The 19,939-nt window shown below is 42.1% G+C and overlaps 1 long non-coding RNA gene across 1 annotated transcript in view; it reads left to right on the top strand.

Moving 5' to 3' along the window:
- Window positions 1-18,242, top strand: part of LOC112648206 (uncharacterized) — a 33,052-nt gene extending 14,810 nt beyond the window's left edge. The window contains exon 3 of the long non-coding RNA XR_007411705.1: window positions 18,060-18,242. This is a non-coding gene — a long non-coding RNA (uncharacterized LOC112648206). The remainder of the gene's footprint in view (window positions 1-18,059) is intronic.
- Window positions 18,243-19,939: the final 1,697 nt, after the last annotated feature.

Consider the following 19,939-nt stretch of genomic DNA (forward strand, 5'->3'; position numbering starts at 1 on the left):
TATTAGAATTCTGGTTGGCAAATTAGACTCCTGCTAATTTGGTTACAGAAGTAACTTCCCCGGGCATGACTTATTTCAAATGAACAGGTTCAATCATGTTTCAGAATCATCGAATTTGAAAACTTGAGTGGTAGCTAACACCTGCCAGTTACTGCCTACCTGTGAGGACAAACCCAAGCGGGCAGTTGGTCTTAACTCCAGATTGGCGATTGTGTCTGGGCTGTTTGGGAACAGGTACCAGGTTAGGCCTAATGCAGTTGACCAGCTAAAAGGTAAAACTGGCCTGAATTAAGGTGGTAGCAATGGGCATGTGAAGAAGGAAAAAGAATATGAAAACACTGAGGAAGATTTGATAGGGTTTAGAATCATCACTTTTTAAAATTTTACAATTTGAGATCATCCAGGTCAACCCCGTTGTTTTTTGCCTGTGAATCACAGGACCTAGGTTACATGCTCTTGTTCTGTGTCAGGTACCACCGTTCAGGGCTCTGGTGGACACCTCGCATTGCAGGGCCTCCTGAATGGTTCTATTATAGCCTCAAGTGTTTTGCTAAAACACATTGCACAATAGCTATCTCAAGTACACCCAGGCATGGCTTGGGCTATGGATACATATGCTGTGTGCATTAATCAAGTTTAATAGACCCCAATGTTTGAAACAATGCCTTAAATTTTTTTTTTCAGAGACTGCACAGAAGTGTGGCATTGTACAGCAAATAAAAGTGTTGCTACAATGCCTGTAAATCAGAGCTTTAAACTATGTTTCAATTATCCTTCTATTATCCAGCTGGTATTTAAGCATGTTTATTATTCAAATCAGCAGCGAATGTGCTGCTGTTGTGTAAACAACTGTCACTTGCTGAAACAATGATTAGGAGGCACCATCCCTTTCAGGTGTACTTAGGGGTACTTATACCCCAGCCACTTGTATTTAAATATCATGTAAACACAATGCTTGAGTGACTACTTTCACTCCTGTTCCCAATGCCTCATGCCAATTCTATTACATTAAGAGGGAAATCTATTAAATTTTTCATTTATACACATCCGTACACTGTTTTTACCCATTGTATCATTAAAGCTTAGATTAATATAATAGATGTGCTGAGAGATACAGTGTGCATTGAAAAAGCCTGCTCCAAATAAAAGCCAATTTCTCTGCATTATTTGGGGGTGTTGGAAAGCTTTTGTGAAAACAATGCAAAGAAAATTATTTTCTGAATAAAAAGCATGACATGGAGAAAAGAAAAATTTGGCCCCCAGAAAGAGCAATCTTGAACCTTTATTAGCTCCATTACCAATTCAGCATATAAAAAATAGAGAGCCAGAAAATAGGACATTTGTTGAATGAATCTGTGTCTCTTTTGTAGGTACTCTGCTATCACTGGGAAGGGGAATGTGTGTGTGTGTCAGGGCAGGGGTTTTGGGAGTGGTTGTTGGGCAGAGTTTGGAATTGCTCCTAGGCTATGTTGTTCCCCATGAGGTGATCCATTTCTTCTTAAGTCTCAGCTCCCACAAATGGACCAGGAAGACAAATTTTTTAGTACAAGGAGTTCTGGAGTGGTGAGGAATCATGGTCTGATCAAATGGTTGATACTACCAGGGATTTTGCATTATCTAACATATGTCTTGGGGGCTCAATAAATTCTTGTTGATGGATTTCATTTGGGTACCTGCAAATACTATCTACTGTGTTTAGGGAAAGGGGTGGTTGCTAATGAGAAGGGGATGATGACAGGATTTTCATTTGAGTTTGGAAATGCACACACAGAAAATTCATGGATGGGGGCTTTTGTACTTAGCAAAACCTCCCAAGTGGGTTGTAACAGAGCTTTGACTTTATCTGTGCAGGTAATGTGAAGAATGTCCAAAATATTGCCTTCTTCATTGACTTCAAAATACACAGTAGATTTCAAGTTACTTAGATCTGTATTATACAGGGTAACCATGTAATTTATCAGATAGCCTGGGACATTTTTGAAAGTGAGATGTGTTAAATAATGATGCCAGGACATCAAGTGTAAACCAGCACTGTCCTGAGCAAATCTGTACGTATGATCACCTTAAAATCACATGGCTAAAAAACAAATCGGCTAAGACTTAAAACAAGGAAGGAGAATGAAAAAATAGTGACTCAAGGATCTGACTATAATCTCCTTTTGAGGTTGTTTAGTGTTTTATTTTAAAAGAAAAACAATTGATTTTTTTGTTTAGTAATTAAATCCCTCAAAGGCAGTAAACTCAACTTTCAAAGCACATATAAGCACAAATCCATTTTTATGCATTAGGTATATTTGTGAATGGTTTACTTTTCAAAATACTTATTCCATAATGAAAAAAACTAACCAGATTCCTAGCCAGTAACCTATTTTTGTATATGATTTAGTTCTTCAAGTCTTGCCTAGAGAATCTTTTGCACAAATGTAAAGTCTTTACATTTCACGCAATTTTAATTTCTTAGCAGGGACTTGGGCTCAGTCAACAGGGTAAAACGATGATCTGTGGAATCCACACATATGGTGTCAAACCACTAAACACCACTTCTTGGGTATAGAGAGTATGCAGCTTGACTAAAAAATTTTATACTTTTCTCCCCTGCAACAGAGAGCATCTAGAGATAACAAACCTTTGTATGGCAGCACACAAAAATAATTTTTATCTCTTAGATAACCAACTTTTATGCTGACTTTTCACGATTCCTATGGCCATTTTTAATGCTTTTGTTATATAGATATAAACTATCTATATTTTATTATAGATGTATTTGTTTTACTGAAGCATGTGTTCTACATTTTTTTCATTGGTGAAAGAGGAATGCCAATTAGTTAGTTGTTTCGTATATTTATCAAACAGCAGAATATCTGGTCTCTTTCCCATCTGGGCATCCTGATTCCCACAACTCTGCCTCCAGTGTCTTGGATGGCCTATTTCCCAACAACTTCTTGGGTTTCTGCTTACAGGAGGAGGCTAATTGCCATCATGACATCGAATAGCATTATTATGCCTCTTGGTGTAATGCTCAGCAGCCAAGGTAGTTTCCCCTTCAATTACGAGCTGTGTCTCCTAAGCCCCATACATTACCTGCACCTGTCCGTAAACAAGTCTCCTCCATTATGTACTTGTGCTAATTCCTGGTGCCAATCACCAGATCCTGAATACCTACAACAAATACTTCAGTGTCCCCAACTGCCTGACTTCTTTTATCCCAAAGCTAGACACACTTTTATCTTTGTTATTTAAGCTCATTTGATAGAAGTAAGTACAGTGTAGTTTGTTATTGTTGCTGATGGAACATTAACAGGATTTCTGCTGACGTCTATTCTACATTCCCTAACTTGATGTTGTAAAACTCCACACAGGGTTTACAGGCCAGATCATAGGCATTAACAAGGCTGGTTGTAAAAATAGCCTAAGCAACACAAATGTGGCTTCCCGTTTTTCTACACCTCCCTCTTTAATGGAGTGTTGGTGACTCTGTAAGTTTTGTTTGGTTCTGTTCATCCTTTTTTTTTTTAAAATTTTTTTTTAATTTATGATAGTCACACAGATTGAGAGAGAGAGAGGCAGAGACACAGGCAGAGGGAGAAGCAGGCTCCATGCTCTGGGAGCCCGACGTGGGATTCGATCCCGGGTCTCCAGGATCGCGCCCTGGGCCAAAGGCAGGCACCAAACCGCTGTGCCACCCAGGGATCCCGGTTCTGTTCATCCTTAAAGGGTTTCAGTTCAAGTCCTATTTTCTCTGGGAAACCATTCTCCATGTTCTGATCCCACCCAGTTATTCCTTGAATTCATAGAGCCAGGGTTTGTAATGTCTGGTTCTTGTGCTTAACCACATTCTACCATTATTTGACGTTATTTGCCAGATTTTTCTTCTATTATTAGCTTGTTTGGAGGGGAGGGAGGAGGATTCCTTTCACTTCTGTGATTGCTTTGGTGTCTAGCACAGGGTCAAGGTCATGGGGAACTAATAAACACTAATTTAGCTAATATTGATTACCTACTTATGCAAGGCTTGGTGGTCAGTATTGGGGAAAATACAATAAAAATATATTCTCTGCCATCAGAGGGGTTTTCAAAATTAGGTAAATCCAAAGGAGAGGGGAGAAAAGAAGCTGGACTTTATTTTTTTTAAGATTTTATTTATTTATTCATGGGAGACACAGAGAGGGAGAGAGAGGCAGAGACACAGGAAGAGGGAGAAGCAGGCTCCATGCAGGGAGCCTGATGTGGGACTCGATCCCAGGACTCCAGGATCATGCCCTGGGCCAAAGGAAGGTGCTAAACTGCTGAGCCACCCAGGGATCCCTGAAGCTGGACTTTAGATTCATATGGCTAGTCTTCAAAGGAATAATACACTCAAGAAAATGGAGCTATAAGATAACATAATTCAAGACAAATCTTCAATTAAAAGAGAAGTATATTTGTTAGGAATTGAAAAATGTTCAGAAATGTCTTTTTTTTTTTTTTTTAAGAAATAGAAATGGCTTACTAGTTTGGTATAAAGGCCAAACACTAGAGGAGCTATTCTCTTGAAAGGTTTTGAGCATCTGTGTCAAAGGTGTATGGTTTTGGGAGTTGACTCCCTGAGGGCAGGATGGGGTGGGGAAAGTCACACTTGCAGTGCTCTGGCGTGCCAGGGCTAGCTGCTCAGGAGTACCAGGGAGCAGCAGTCTGGCCAGACATGGGCATTTTGCAGAGCACTTTGGTGGAGGAGGTGAGGGGAGGTATTTTGGTGAGGAGAGAACCATGTGAGAACAAGCCAACTTGTAGGCATTGTTTTGGGGCTCCCCAGAAGCAGCTAGGAAGGTTTGATATAGGAATGGGATTCCTTCACTCCTCTCCTCTCAATTGTCCAGTTGCTCTTTATTTCTTTTGGAAGAAATGCCAAAGTCCTTAAAACATCCTATAAGGCCCAGACCCGGTTATTCTAAAGCTGCATCTACTCTCTCTTCTCCAGCTACACCAACATCCTTACTTGTCCTCAAATAAGCTAGATCCCATCTTGCCTCAAGGACTTTGCATTAGCTGTTGCCCATGCCAGGATTTCCTCCTGGCTTACCACTCTCACCTCCTTCGAGCCTTTATTTAAATGTCACCTGCTCAAGGAGATGCCCCTTCACTACTGCCTGCCCCCTGCCCCAGCACTCCTGGTTCCCCTCTGCTCTTTTGCTATGTGTTTGTTAACCTTCTGATATACTTTATAATTCACTCACTTTTTGTTTATTTTCAGTCTTTCCATTTATAGAATGCAAACTCTATAAGGGCACAGGGTTTGGCTGAAATTCTTAGCCTAGATCACTCCCCACTGTGTGCTCAGTAAGTCTTTACTGAATGAGTGAATGAGCAGGAGGGTCTTAATTAGTGATAGTGAGAGCCAGCTTTAATGTGACCCTGACTTCATTTGCACTCTTAACTGGGGACATTCATATTACAATTGTAATGGTGCTCTATCTTCATTTCTGATCGATTGAATAGTATGTCTTAAAGCTTTATTTAAAAGTTTCTCTATGCCTTAGTGTCTCTGGAAGTAATTCATAGTCTGTAAACCAACAGTTGAATGCCCAAAGGAAGAGCCTGGCAAGGACTTTCAGAGTGAATATCTTTATTAAGGGAGACATTTTTTTGGTAACTTAAACAACTGCTGTCTCCATATTTGGAGCCAAATAAGTCAACCTTTAGGGAAAACAATTCTTGCCCCAATTTAGGATCTTTTATAAACTGAGAAGATGGCTTGCTCTCAGTGGCTATAACTATGTCGCAGAGCTCCCTCAGCCTGCTACTTAAGAAGCTGCTAATGGCCAACTTATTAGCCCAGTAGCAACTGCTTTGCCCCATTAGCAGACATTTAAGTGGTACAAACTGCTGGGAGTTCCAGCAGGGTGAGAGTTGGTTGACATCAGTGCTGTGATTCCTTGATTGAGCAAGTGGGTTTCCTTATGTGGTATTTATGTATAATGAAGTACACCTGTAATTCATTTCCCATCTGGAGTGGAAGTTTTAGGACAATTGTTTGGAAAGGGGTAGTTTTGTACTTCTGAACTGCAGACACTCAGCTCCTTATGACTTGACCATTAGCTACCTGTATCTAATTGCCCTCTCCTCCCCCTGCCAGCTACTTCCACCTACATAGGATTTAATGAGAATCCCTGGTAATGAGAGGAGATGTGCCCAAACCAGGAGGAGTAGCCTGCCTTGATCTTGATCTGTACTGTTGCTGTGTAGGCAGAATAATGCCCCCTACCAAGGATGACCATGTCTGAATCCCTGGAGCCTGAAAATATGTTACTTTGCATGGCCAATGAGAATTTTTGGATGTGATTACATTAAGGACCTTGAAATGAGAGATTAGCCTGCATTATCCAGGTGGCCCCAGTATAATTACAAGGGTCCTTAAATGTGGAAGAGGCAGGCAGAAGAGGAGGGTAGTGTGATACTGTGTAATAAGATCTCCCTGTGTTGTTGCTCCAAGGTGCAGAAGGATGGCCAAGAGCCATGGAATGTGGGCAGCCTCTAAAAGCTGGAAAGGACAAAGAAATGGATTCTCCTTAGAGAGTCTCCAGAATGGATTGATAGCCTGATCTTGGCCCAGTGAGACACAATTCTTCTGCCTTCTGACCTCCAGAACTATAAGATAATAATTTCTGTTGCTTTAAGCCATCATGGTTATGGAAACTTGTCACAGCAGCGATATGAAACTAATGAATTACTCAAGGTGGTCAGTGGATTTAGTGACAGGGCAATTGAAGAGACAGAGAATCCCTTTTCTAAAGGTATTGGGTGACAGAAAGTGGGCACAGAAAGCAAGATCTCTACAACAGTATATGAAGAGTACAAACCTTAATTTGCACCCCATTTATAATGTGTTGCTTTAGTAGGAGCTTAAAAAACAAAACAAATAAGAAACCCTCAAACTTTCCACTCCAGACTCTGTGGCATGTGCGAGGAGGAATGCATTTACGCTTGAAATAGCTTGAAACATGAAGCTACACGGTCAAAAGCAAGCATTACAAGAACGAAATAACCTACAAGTGCATGCATGGCAAAGGCACAATGACGCAAAGTAATGCCGATGAGTAGCTTCATGAATACAACACGCACAGTCCAACCATCCTCACAGCTATCAACAAAACAGCTTCTGTGGATTCAAAGGAGATTGCTTGTTTTAAACAGTCTACACTAGGGTACCTGGGTGGCTTAGCGGTTGAGCGTCTGCCTTTGGCTCAGGTTGGGATCTTGGGGTCCTGAGATCAAGTCCCACATCAGGCTCCCCGCAGAGAGCCCTCTTCCCCCTCTGTCTATGTCTCTGCCTCTCTCTGTGTGTCTCTCATGAATAAATAAAAAACAATAACAAAACAGAACAGCTTCTGTGATGGCCCCTGCTCCTGATCTCTTGCCCTGAAGTGCTCACAGATATTGCCAGTGCCATATCTTCCATGTTGCTCATGGCTTGTTGATAATTTTCACCTATTTTATTAGTTCTCCCCTACCTGGTCATTTTTGACCTGTTTCAATGGTCTTATATACTCCAGTCCTTCTTCTGTCTCTTTACCATCCTCAGAATGCCTTTGGTGTTTGGAGTTTATTTTGATATTAGAACCATTTTGAAAAATCCTAAGATTAGGATTTAAAAAAATATTTTATTTATTTATTCATGAGAGACAGAGAGAGAGAGGCAGAGACATAGGCAGAGGGAGAAGCAGACTCCATGCAGGGAGCCCAATGTGGGACTCGATCCCAGGACTCTGAGATCACACCCTGCGCCAAAGCAGACACTTAACCGTTGAGCCACCAGGCGCCCCTCATTAGGATTTTATAAGACTTCTCAGTGTTCTTATACCCAAATCACCAATTTAAACTCAAACTTCTAACCTTTGATTAATAAATACTGAGGGAAGTATATATTCTTGTAAATAGTCTTTGGCATTGTATCAAGTTCCAAATTAGTGACAAGGATCTGACATTACACATATAAAAATTCTAAGCTCAATTTCATATAACCTTCAGGAAAGCATGTCATTATAGTGAGTTACATCATGGCGCCCCAAAAGATGTGTCCACATCTTAATTCCCAGAACCTGTGAATGTGACTTTATTTGGGAAAAGAGTCTTTGCCGTTGTAATTAAGGTTCTAAAGATGAAGTGATCCTGGATGATCTAGTGAGCTCTAAATCCAATAACAAGTATTTTCATAAGAGACAGAGGAGGCAAAGACACAGACACAGACCAGGAGACTGAGTTAAGATGGAGACTGTGTTAAGAGCTCTACTGCAGTCATACAACTGCAAACCAAGACATGGCTGAGCCACCAGAAGCTAGAAGATACAGGGAAGGATTCTCCCCTAGAGACTTTGGAGGGAGCACTAACCTGCTGGCAGCTTGCTTTCAGACTTTTGACCTCCAGGCTATGAGAAAATTAATTTCTGTTGTTTTAAGTCACCAAGTTTGTGTTAATTTGTTATGGCAGCCACTGGAAACTGATACACTCATAAAACATTCAGTACCTACATATTGCCTGTTAATGTCAACATTTATAAATTATCAGGCATGGTTTTTGTGAGGTTGTTGAATCACTGGACCACACTTGTTGGCTGGAATGATTATATGAAGAATGTCACCTAGCTGAACCTTTCAAAAATACACTTAAGTGTTTTGCATCTATAGGATGGCTGATAATCAGTACAGGGTGTGGTGTATTTTCATATACATGTTCCTGTGTGAGACCATGGAGTGGGGGTGAAGTTATTTTAGGGAAAGATGGTTATAGCTAAGTTCTGAGTAGGACCTACATTGATATATCCCAGAAAGAGAAGAGGGGACTGGGAGTCCCAGCTGATCCATCTATTTTATAAGAAAATTTAATTACTGGCCCCAGGAAGCATTTTCTTTGAATTTTATATAACAACTGCATTCTCAGCAGATAGAGGGAGGCAGACCTTGGGGCAAGCAAATGGGAAAAATAATCTATAAAGTGTGTTCACAAAATATGACTGTTATTCTGCCCTGGAACTTAATAGAAATCCTTTGACTGTTGTTCTGCAGTCAACAAGACTCATCTAATTGGTGACCATGGTAACAAAATCAGGTCATACGGAGGTTCATGCTGAGATCAAGCATATGTAGATCTCCTAGTTCAAATATACATAAAGATAAGAACCTGTTGGTAAGTGTCCGAAATGTTAGGTTGAAGATAGGCTCTCCTACACCAATCTTATAGCACTGAAAAAAAAAAAGATCATTTGTTTGCAATAGCCATACGTTTTACAGAGAAGGAGGAAATTTTTCAAATTCACTGGGGGGGAAGAGATAATTCAGAAATGTGAGACCAGAATGAGTGCATAGATGTTGTTTCATAGATCTGTGTAATTTACTCCCTGGGGTTTGTAGTGTGTCTGACTTATATTTTAGACATAATTAAGTAATCAGCAGTGTACATTGTAAAATGAATGTTTAGGCTGCTTGAGGTTAAATTTTCACAGCCATAGCAGCTGCGTGGTATTAGCGACCACCCCTCCCCATGGCCAAATCCTCTCCCCAGCATACAGTCAGTCATTTAAAAATCTGTGAATGGGACTAAAATTATTTCCACATTCACCATTTTTTTTTCAGCAGATCTAAAGAGCAACCACATGGTAACCACTGGATACCAGGATTATTGCACTTCATGCTAGTGAGCATTCTCTGTTCTGGCTCAGTAGCTGGAGTGACAATAATATCAATTATAGAACAAATAATACTTTTATTTATGTGGGGTCTCACTTGATCCTCAAAGAGCCCTGCAAGCTAGCAAGCTTTCCTCATGATACAGATGAGAAAACAGATGCTGAGAGAAGTTACTGGTTTTTAAATGCAGAATTAAGGTGCTAATGTACGTAAAATCCTTACCTTGAGATAAGGTAGTGAGGATCCGACCAAAGAGTCTGCACCTGATGGTGGGGATGATCATTGCTGTGGTTCTTGCCATTCTGTGTCCCAACCCTGTGCTGTTTTGCCAGTCTCATTGGAATATGTACCCTTACACCTGGTGGCATTTCTTCTTTCTCATTCCTAATGACTCTTGCTCTGTGACTCTTGGAGAGACATGTGGTGAGGAGAGGGATAGAAGGGCTCCTTTTCTCTTTCCTTTCTTCCTTTCCACCCACTCTCCTTTCCTTTCTTTAGTTTCTTCCTTCTTTTTAATCAAATGTGACCCAACTCACTTTTCTTCTCCACTAAACCCAAGAGAAGATAAAACAAGAGGGAAAACAGGTAGGAGGTGAGGGATGATTTAGAATGGTGATTTAGTTGCTCCAAGGTCACACAAACCTCAGATTAATTTAGGCCATGGGTTTACTGGGGGATTTCAAGGAGATGGGTGGGTATGCTCTCTTGTTAAAAAACACAATATGGCATTTTTTGGTCCAAGAAATAGTTACTGATTATAAAATATTCTGATTATAAAAAAAAAAAAACTCAAGCAAGACAGACACGTAACAAGACAAAATAAAATCCTTCTGCATTCCTATTCCTTAGAGGTAATCATTGTTAACAATTTGATGTATATAATCTTGGGTTCATTTCTTGCTTAGTGAATTGTGTATTATATACGCATGATATAATATGAATATACATTTTAAGAAGTAAATTATCTTTGTATATTCTGCAGTTTACTGTTTTCATTTAGTACTTTATCTTCCCATATTAGTACATGTAAATCTAACTCTTTTTCCTTTAACAGCTCAATGGTACTCATTGTTGTACCAAGATTATGTACCAAGATTAATTATGTGTGTGTATGTGTGTGTGTATAACATCTTTGTGGGCTTGAGCAAGGATTTTTAGGACCAATTCTTAGAGCTGCAATTCCTAGGTCAAAAAAGGCACACATTAAACATTTTCTAGTCCCACCCTGCATCATGTTCTCCCTGGCTGTCAGTAATTCCTTTTGCCCGGCCTCTCTTAGACCATGAATTTGTCATGCTTCTTCCCTTCATGGAGACCGCACATTCCATTCTTCTCATTTAAAACACTCTTTCTTTTGCCTTGCTATCTCCTTTGCATAGCAGACAGTTGTCACTTCCTCAGAGAAGTCAGCCCTGATCTCCCCAAATAGATTAACCCCCCCCACTATATACTCCCAAAGCACTGTGTGCTTCCCATTTATTACACTTACTATAGTTGTCACTTTACACATATTTCTGTAGTTGACTGACTGATTAATGCCGGTCTTTTAGTAGACCACAAGCTCTGGAAAAGCAAAAACTGTGCCTGGTTTCACTCATTGATGTGGTTCTAATGCTTACTTCCAGTGCCTGACCCATAGTCAAGTGTTCCTGTACATAATAATTTGAATGAATGAGTGCTTTGCTTTAATTATCCCTAACACCAGTGTATTTTCCAGAGATCTTCTAAAGGACTAACGGGCAATCAGTACCCAAAGTTATTTCCTTCATCACTTTGGTAAACCAGAGCTACTGTAGTTTCTCTGTTGTTCATGCTTCTCAGTTATGAGGCTGTTGAGAGCACCCAGGGCAGAAGTCTGTGGGATCCTGGGGGAGCAGGCACAGATGACCCATGGAGTCAAGGCAGGAGGGGTTTGGGGATGGCATCAAGTGTCAAGCCAACCTCCTTATACTGCAAATGAAGCTCCTGAGGCATAGAAGGAGGAAAACACTACAGTGAGTGATAGAAGCAGAATGAGGATTCAAGTTTCTCAACTTGGGTACAGTGCTCTTGCTAGTCTTTCCCCAGAGGTCAAGAGGACATCAGAGGGGAGTGAGGCTAAGCCATAAGGCATGATTTGCAGAAAGGGAGTGTTCTGAGAATCATGCTCTGTTTCTATGGAGCACTCTCCACCTCCTCCTATAAAGCATGTGGCTCCCTTAGTGCTGTGCTACTACTCTTTGAGTGTGTCATCTCTACCCACTGCTTGTGCGCCTGAAGTCTGGGTTCTGGTTCCAGGTGGCCATGAGTCTCTTGAATTACTGGGAAGTCAGTAGGTCTGGGAAGAAAACTTTGTCACTTACTGGCTCTGGGTGCCTGGACAAGCCTCAGTCTCCCTGTTCTGTAAAGTAGGACAGGCATCATCACTCTGTGCCTTTGTAGCTTATTGCAAAATAAACAAGACCACAATGTGATGTGATTCATAAGTTGTAAAACACTGCTGTTTGGAAGGATCAGCAGGAGCAGCCTGACCTTTCTATGAGGTATTTATCTCTTCTGCATTGTGGAGTGGTAGTCACCAGGCAAAGCAAGTTAAAGAGACATCGCTCCAGACCTCTAGGAGCTTTACCATTGTGGACTTCCAAGATATTCAGAAGATTTTGAGCTTCTTACATTTTGGGACCAAGTCTTATTCATCTTTAGAGCATCCTCCCCCCTCCCTGATGGCTTGCCTATAAGTATTTCTTTTTGGTGAGTGGGCATCAGTTAAATGATCAAATGAGGTAGGTAGGTACCAGAAAACCTCACTGTGTCATTCAGAAGGACTACTGGTATAAATTAAGGAAACATTTTTAATGCTAAAGTTCAGTTTTAAAAGAAATGGAATTTTTATTGTTTTCAGGAACAATTAGTAACTCAAACTGGGCTTGGTTTGGAGGAGAGTTTGGCTTATAAATGATGCCTTATTTCAATTTCATAAATTACCTTCATTTCCATCCTATCACTGTTATTAACTGTCCTATGAAGTGGGTTATAATCCCCATTTTATTAGTGAGAAATCGAGGCACAGGGAGCAGAGGTGACTAGGTTAGGTTCTCATGGTTTAGTGTTTGAATTAGGATTTTGGACTGCTGTGTCAGGACTGTTCTCAGGCTTTCATTCTTTCTCATAGGTTTCATTCTTGGACACATCTTCCTCATCCCTGTCTCTCCCCAGCCCCCATCATGCTTGCCTGGCAAAATCCCAGCCCCAGGATTAATTCAACTGTCCTCCCCTCCTATGCATCACATAGACAGCCAAACCTTACTGGAGGGAGACAGGACCATACTGACTGCCTTACCTGAAGTTCACAACTGACCAAGCTCCAGCAGGCTCTCGGTGCTCCCAGCAATCCTATAGTCCTACATGTCCCTCATCCCTGACGTTTCCTGTCTCCTAGAGGACAAGGTCACCCATGCTCTTATCTCTCCACCTTCCAACATCCTCTCTGGACTCTCTGGTGATGAGTCATATGTCACCGAGAAAATCATGCAAGCAGAAGATTATATACACTTGGACTATCACACCTTTCAATTCCTCTGCTTTTGCCCCAGGTCATCTGCACCCTCCTCTCTTGGTTGCTTTAGGCCATCACTCCTAGAGACATCCTTTCTGTCTCTTGCAATTTCCCTTCTCAACTAGACTACTTTATCCAGCAATCAAACATGCCATAATACCTTCCATTTAAAAAGAAAAAAAAAAAAGCAGCACACTATAATATTCCCTGGACGCCACATCTCCCTCTGGGATGACCCCATCCCTTTCCTCTCCACTACCAGCAGCATTCCCTAAAGAAGTTGCTCATATTCCATATGCAATGGAATATTAGCCACAAAGGAGAAGGAAATCTTGCCATTTGCGATGTAGTCGGACATAGAGGGTATTATGCTAAGTGAAATCAGTCAGACAGAGAAAGACTCATACCGTATGACTTCACTTACATGTGGAATCTAAACAGCAAAACAAACAGAGAAACAGAAGTAGAAACAGACTCATAAATACAGAGAACGAACTGGGGGTTGCCAGAGGGGAGGGTAGTGGGGGTTGGGCAAAAATAGGGGAAGAGGAGCGGGAGGTAGAGGCTTCCAGTTATGGAATGAGTAAGTCATGGGAATAAAAGGCACAGCATGGGGAATATAGTCAATGGCATTGTAATAGCGCTGTATGGTGACAGATGGTAGCTACATCTGCGGTGAGCATATAGTTGTCCAAACACTATGTTGTACACCTGAAACTAATGTAACAGTGTGTCAGCTATACTTGAGTTAAAAAAAAAAAGTCTTCCATACTTGCAGTTTCCATTTCATGTGCTCTTGTTTTTTCTTGGCTTAACCTTTTCTATCTAGGCTTACACCCACCACTCCACCGAAGAAGACCCTTTCTAGGTAACCGGTGGCCCCACATTGCCAAACAAAACGTCCATCCCCAGCTCCATCTTACCCCACCAGGATCCCTGTATTTAGCACAGCTGATCAACTGCTCCCTTTCCCAGGAAACCCTTGCTTTACTTGTAGCCTGAGACATTTTCTCTCTTTCTCCTCCTGCCATCTAGGCTGCTCCTGTTTGGTTTTCTTTCTTTCTTTCTTTCTTTCTTTCTTTCTTTCTTTCTTTCTTTCTTTCTTTCTTTCTTTCTTCTTTCTTCTTTTTTTTAAAGATTTTATTTATTTATTCATGATAGTCACAGAGAGAGAGAGAGAGAGAGAGAGAGAGGCAGAGACACAGGCAGAGGGAGAAGCAGGCTCCATGCAGGGACCCCGACGTGGGATTCGATCCCAGGTCTCCAGGATCGCGCCCTGGGCCACAGGCAGGCGCCAAACCATTGTGCCACCCAGGGATCCCCTGTTTGGTTTTCTTGATGAGTTTCTGTTCACCTCTGACCTCTAAGCTTTGGGAGAGTCCCAGGGCTCAGTCTTTGATCTTTTCTCTTTATCTAGTCTCCAATAATTTCAGCAAGGTCTCCTGGCTTTAAATATGAGTTTCTATCCCCAGCCTGTATACTCCTCTCTCAACTCCAGACTTCCCCAGCTAGCTGCCTGTTTGACATCTCCAGCTGGATGACTAGTTGCACCTGTAGTTAGGGTCTCCTCATTTCTTCCTTATACCTGCTTTACTTTTAGTAAATAACCCCATTCTTCCAGTTGCTAAGCCTTGCACTTCGTCCTTGACTACTTTCTTGCACAACCCCACAGCGATCTTCCAGTAAATACTGTACCTCTACCTTCAAACTATGTCCAGAACCCAAGCACTTCTCTCCACTCCTCTTGCCACTTTGGTCCAAGCCACTACCTCTTGCCTGGTTTATCCCAATACACATCTCATTGGTCTCTCTGTTTTTACTATGCCCCCGTAACAGCCAGAAGAATATTTTTATAGCCCAAGTTACAATAATAATCATTCTCCTGGTAAATATTTACCAAGTGCCAGGCATTTTATAGATATTAATCTCTATAATCCTCATAATCTTACAAGGTAGGACTTATTATTATTCACGTTTTGCGGATGAAGAAATTTAGGTAGAAAACAGCTAAATAATCTGCCTGAGGCCACCTAGTAAGCAATGTAGGAGCAGATTTGGCAGGTGGTAATTGTAAGAGGCTCAATGGAGGTGGTTAGCTCTGTCACCCCAAAGTGATTGATTCTCTTTGTCCAGTGTAGATCAGTTTCACAATAGTAGTCATGCTATTGACTCTTTATTGGTGGTCAACAGGGTTTATTGACCTTCATCTTCTTGTGATAGTCCTGTCTGTGACATTAGTCCCATTTGACAGATGAGGAGACCGAAGCTGCCTCACAGGAAGCTGTAGAGATGGGATTTATACTTCAGTCTTTGAGATTCTAAGCCCAGACCTTCCCACTGGATCATGGATACAAAGAGTGTATCTATTCTCAGAAGGGAGGTTAGTGGATCTACTGAGTCAGACTGGTACCGTCGGGCTGGGGCTGAGGTCAGCTTTCCGGGAGGCAAGTGGTGGACCAGGGGGATGAGGCCTGTGTGACCCTGGCAGACAGAAGTGGGAGCACTGTGGAGCCAACTGGCCTGGGGCAGGAGGGGGTTCTGCTCCCCGGGTGATGAGGCAGAGCAGGGAGGGTAAGGGACAGTTAGTTCTCCTTTCTCCCAGGCCTGGCAGTGTGCCTGGGGTCTGCTGGCATGGAGGTGGCTGGAGACCTGCAGACCTGGGCCGAGCTGTGCTGGGGGCTAGTCTTTTCTCAACCTTGCCCCTGTCGTCTTATGGTCTGCAGTTCAGCCTTTTCTAACCTCCTTCTGTTTTCATCTTATGCTCTTTGGGAGCTACAATTGTGTGGGAGATTAGCTGCTAGTAAAATTTTGTGTTTTATGGTTTTTAGAAGCACTACTATTTTTAAAAAAGATTTTATTAATTTTTATTTGAGAGAGAGAGAGAATGAGTAAGGGGAGGGGCAGAGGGAGAAGCAGACTCCTGGAGGTACAGGGAGTCCCACAGCGACTGGATCCCAGGACTCTGGGATCATGACCTGAGCCAAAGGCAGAGTCTTAATCCTCTGAGTCACCAAGGTGCCCCTAGCCCTGACTTTGGATTTGTCACAGGGACTTTACATAAGTGGTCTCCACTGCCTGGAACCCTAGCCTCAGCCCCACGCACATTCCCTTGCTCCTTTTGCCACACTTAAGGCCCAAGTGGCTCTCCATTTTCAGCCTTCAGGCCATCCTCATGGAGGCTCTTGCTGATCCGAATGGCTAGTTCAGGGCCCCCGGGTTCAATCTCAAGACACTGTAAGCGGTCTCTGTACTTACTACTTACTTATCATAGTTCAAAATGACATTTTCTGTGCTTGCATTTGATTAATCTCTGTCTCCCCAGCTAAACTTTGAAACTAATGATAATCAAGATCATGATAAGCAAAACAGTGACAACAATAATGTCAGCCAATATTCATCCAGCCTGTGTTCCAGCCATACTGCTGAGTTTTTCACAGGCAACATGATTTAATTCTCACAATACCACTTTGAATTCGGCATTACTTTTGACTCCCATTGTACAGATGGAAAAACTGAGCTGACGTAACATGTTCAGGCTCACCCAGCTCCTCCATGGAGTTGGTAGGCTCTTAATGCAGATCTCCTTTTTTTTTTTAATTGAAGTATGGCTGATAAAGAATATTATATTGGTTTCAGGTGTACAACACAATGATTTGACAATGATATACATCATGAAATGCTTATCACAATAAGTGTAGTTACCATCTGTCACCATACCAAGTTACTACAATATCATTGACTATATTCCCTATGCTATATTTTATATCCCTGTGACTTATTTATTTTATAACTGGAAATTTGTACGTCTTTATCTCCTTCACTTATTTTGTTCATTCCCTGCCTCCCCAATCTCCCTCCCCTCAAGGGATCAGTTCGTTCTCTATATTTTTGAATCTATTTCTCTTTTGTTTTATTTTGTTTTGTTTTTTCAGATTCCACATAGAAGCAAACTTGTATGGTATTTGTCTTTCTCTGACTTATTTCACTTAGCATAATACCCTCTAGGTCTGTCTGTGTTGCTTCAAATGGCAAGGATTTAATTCTTTTTTATGGGTGAGTAATATTCCATTGCATATGTATACCACATCATCTATGGATGGACACTTAAGGTGCTTCCATATCTTGGCTATCATAAATAATGCTGCAATAAGCCTAGGGGTGCATATAGCCTTTTGAATTAGTGTTTTCATTTTCTTCAGATAAATACCCAGGAATGAAATTACTGGATCACATGGCATTTCCATTTCTAATATTTTGAGGAAACTCCATACTGTTTTCCACAGTGGCTGAAAGTTTGAATTCATGCTAACAGAGCAGGAGGGTTCCCTCTCCTCTACATCTTTGCGGGCACTTGTTATTTCTTGTCTTGTGGGTACTAGCCTGAATGCAAGTTTCTTGACTCCAGTGCTTGCTTTAAGCTCTCTGAGGGTGGGGACTCTGTTTTAGCTCACTATTGATCCCTGGAAAGATACTCACAGGAGGAATATATTGAATTCGTGAATTGAATTGATTTGGTTTCTGATGGGTCAATTCTCCTCTGAGTCTCCTGGGGACATGGAAGCTAGATTTTGCTCAGGACTGGACAGTCCATCTGGTCTTCTTTGTTCAAGCACCCTTTGTCTTCCTTGGAGCTTTAGGGGCCTACACTCTACTGAAAGCCCCAAGGTACCCCAGATCAGCTCCTCTAGGAATTTTCTTTCACTTCTAAGACTTACTCTTCCATTCTCATGCTTTGGCCGATCCCATCTCCCCTTTTTACCCAATTCCCCTGCCTTGGAAAGCAGGTGGCATTTTGCCTCTGTATTCTCTTCCAATAATTTGCTTTTCTTCCTTTTCACCTTTATTTCTGTCATCCAAAACTTAGGGTGGTTCCTTGAGAAATCCATTGGAGATCTCTGGCAGATCTGAACAGCCTCTCAGCTACAGATTCAAGATCCTGTTCCTACCCATGATGTTCCAGCATCCAGGTCTATCCCTGAGTATGTCACTCAACTTTAAATCCAATGGGCCACCCTTAAAGTAGAGCCATGAAACTAGTGGGGTCATACCAGCCACCAAAATAAACTCCTCATGGCTTCTCATATTTTCTGATGCAAACAGTAAGTAAGGGTCAGTAAGACTTTCTGTGATGGCCCCATACTGGAGTACATGTGGGTTCTACTCTCAAAGGCCTTATGGCAGGTGGGTAGCACAATACCACCAGCCAAACATGGAGAACAGAGAGAAATTAAATCCATATTTTCCCAGAGCTATTTGCATACATCTTGGTTAGGTTCTTTAGTCTAAGGTTATTTGAGCTCTTTCTGTCTCCTGCACTGTGAACCAGGAGGGCAGGACTCGCGCCCATGTCACCCTCATTCTGCTCCACACTGCCATGGGCACATTGCAGGCACCACAGAAGAGGGAACAAGAGAATTTCAAGGTCTTGGTGGAAAAACATCTTGTATATAAGGGCCTTTAGATAATGTGATTTCACGATGTACTTTCCTTCCTGGTTTTTGTTTGTCTGAGCAGGCATTGTGGAGGAGTTGGAATGAAAGAGTGGGAAGATATTGATAAGTGGAGGTGGGGATGGAGCCCAGATCTTGTGCTGTTAATTGGAATGGAGTGTTGACATGAGAGCTCAGAGATGGAAGGGACCTTTGTGAAAAGAACCCTGTTTCCTCCTCTCCTATCTCCATCCTTTCCCTTTCCCTTTTCTCTCCCATTGTGTTTATCCTGGAACGTCTTCTGCTACTCTGTCCCAGTGACTTGTTCCTAGATGGACATCTGTGATACCATTTAGCTCCTGAAGCACCTTTCTTTTTTGGAATAAAGAATGAAGGAAGACAGGGAACAGCAGGGCAAAAGAAGGACACTGTAATTTCATGGGAGCCTACTGTGTGTTAGATACCACAGTGGGCACTTTACTTATGTTGTCCTATATTTCGTTCTCATATCAATCCAAGGAGGTAGATGTGGTTACACCCATTGTGGAGATGAGAAACCTGAGGCTCAGGCAAAGGCAGTGACTTGCTCAAGATCACCGGTCAGTTAGTAGAGCTGTGCTACAGAGCCAGACCTCTCTGACTCTAGAGCTGGGCTCATGTCCTAGCTAGAACACAGTAATTCTCCAGGACCAGAGGAGGAGCGAGGAAGTGGAGGTCTCCAGGTGGATTAGGCATATTTTATAAGGGTTCAAAGCATATTAAGGCTAAACTTATCCTGGCCTTCTCTTCGTCTCTCATCTCTGGCTTAGAACTCAGACTTGTATCCATGTTGGACTATGTGCTACAGTCTCCCAGCTGGGTACTTTTCTCCTTCATGAGCACAAACCAGTGTTAGAGGACAAATTACAGTGCCAGATACATGTGTGGTTCTGACTTCTCTAGGTCCTTTCTGGCTTCACAAGGAAACCCAAAGAGCCTGGTGTTCTGAGGATGTCCTCTCTCCCTACCCTGTTCCTAGCTCAAGTATGCTTTTCTTGGCACTAGTGAGTCAACAGGTGTGAACAAGTGTACAGAGACCTGGCATGCCAGGGCTGGCACTGCTTATGGCCTTCACTCACAAGAGATGGCAATTGCCACCTTCTGCAGGCTGCCCATCAAAACACATTGTTGCCTGGCACCTCCGTAGGCTCCAACCAACTTGTGAGTGGGCACCATGCCATCCCAGCAGATGGGCAGAAGGGGTGCAGAGCAGCCAAAGCAGTCCCATCCTGGAGGTGCATAAAGTGGAGGTGGTGAGGGTTTGATTTCCAACTGA

This window comes from Canis lupus, chromosome 7, assembly GCF_003254725.2.
Source record: "Canis lupus dingo isolate Sandy chromosome 7, ASM325472v2, whole genome shotgun sequence".
Classification (NCBI taxonomy): domain Eukaryota; kingdom Metazoa; phylum Chordata; class Mammalia; order Carnivora; family Canidae; genus Canis; species Canis lupus.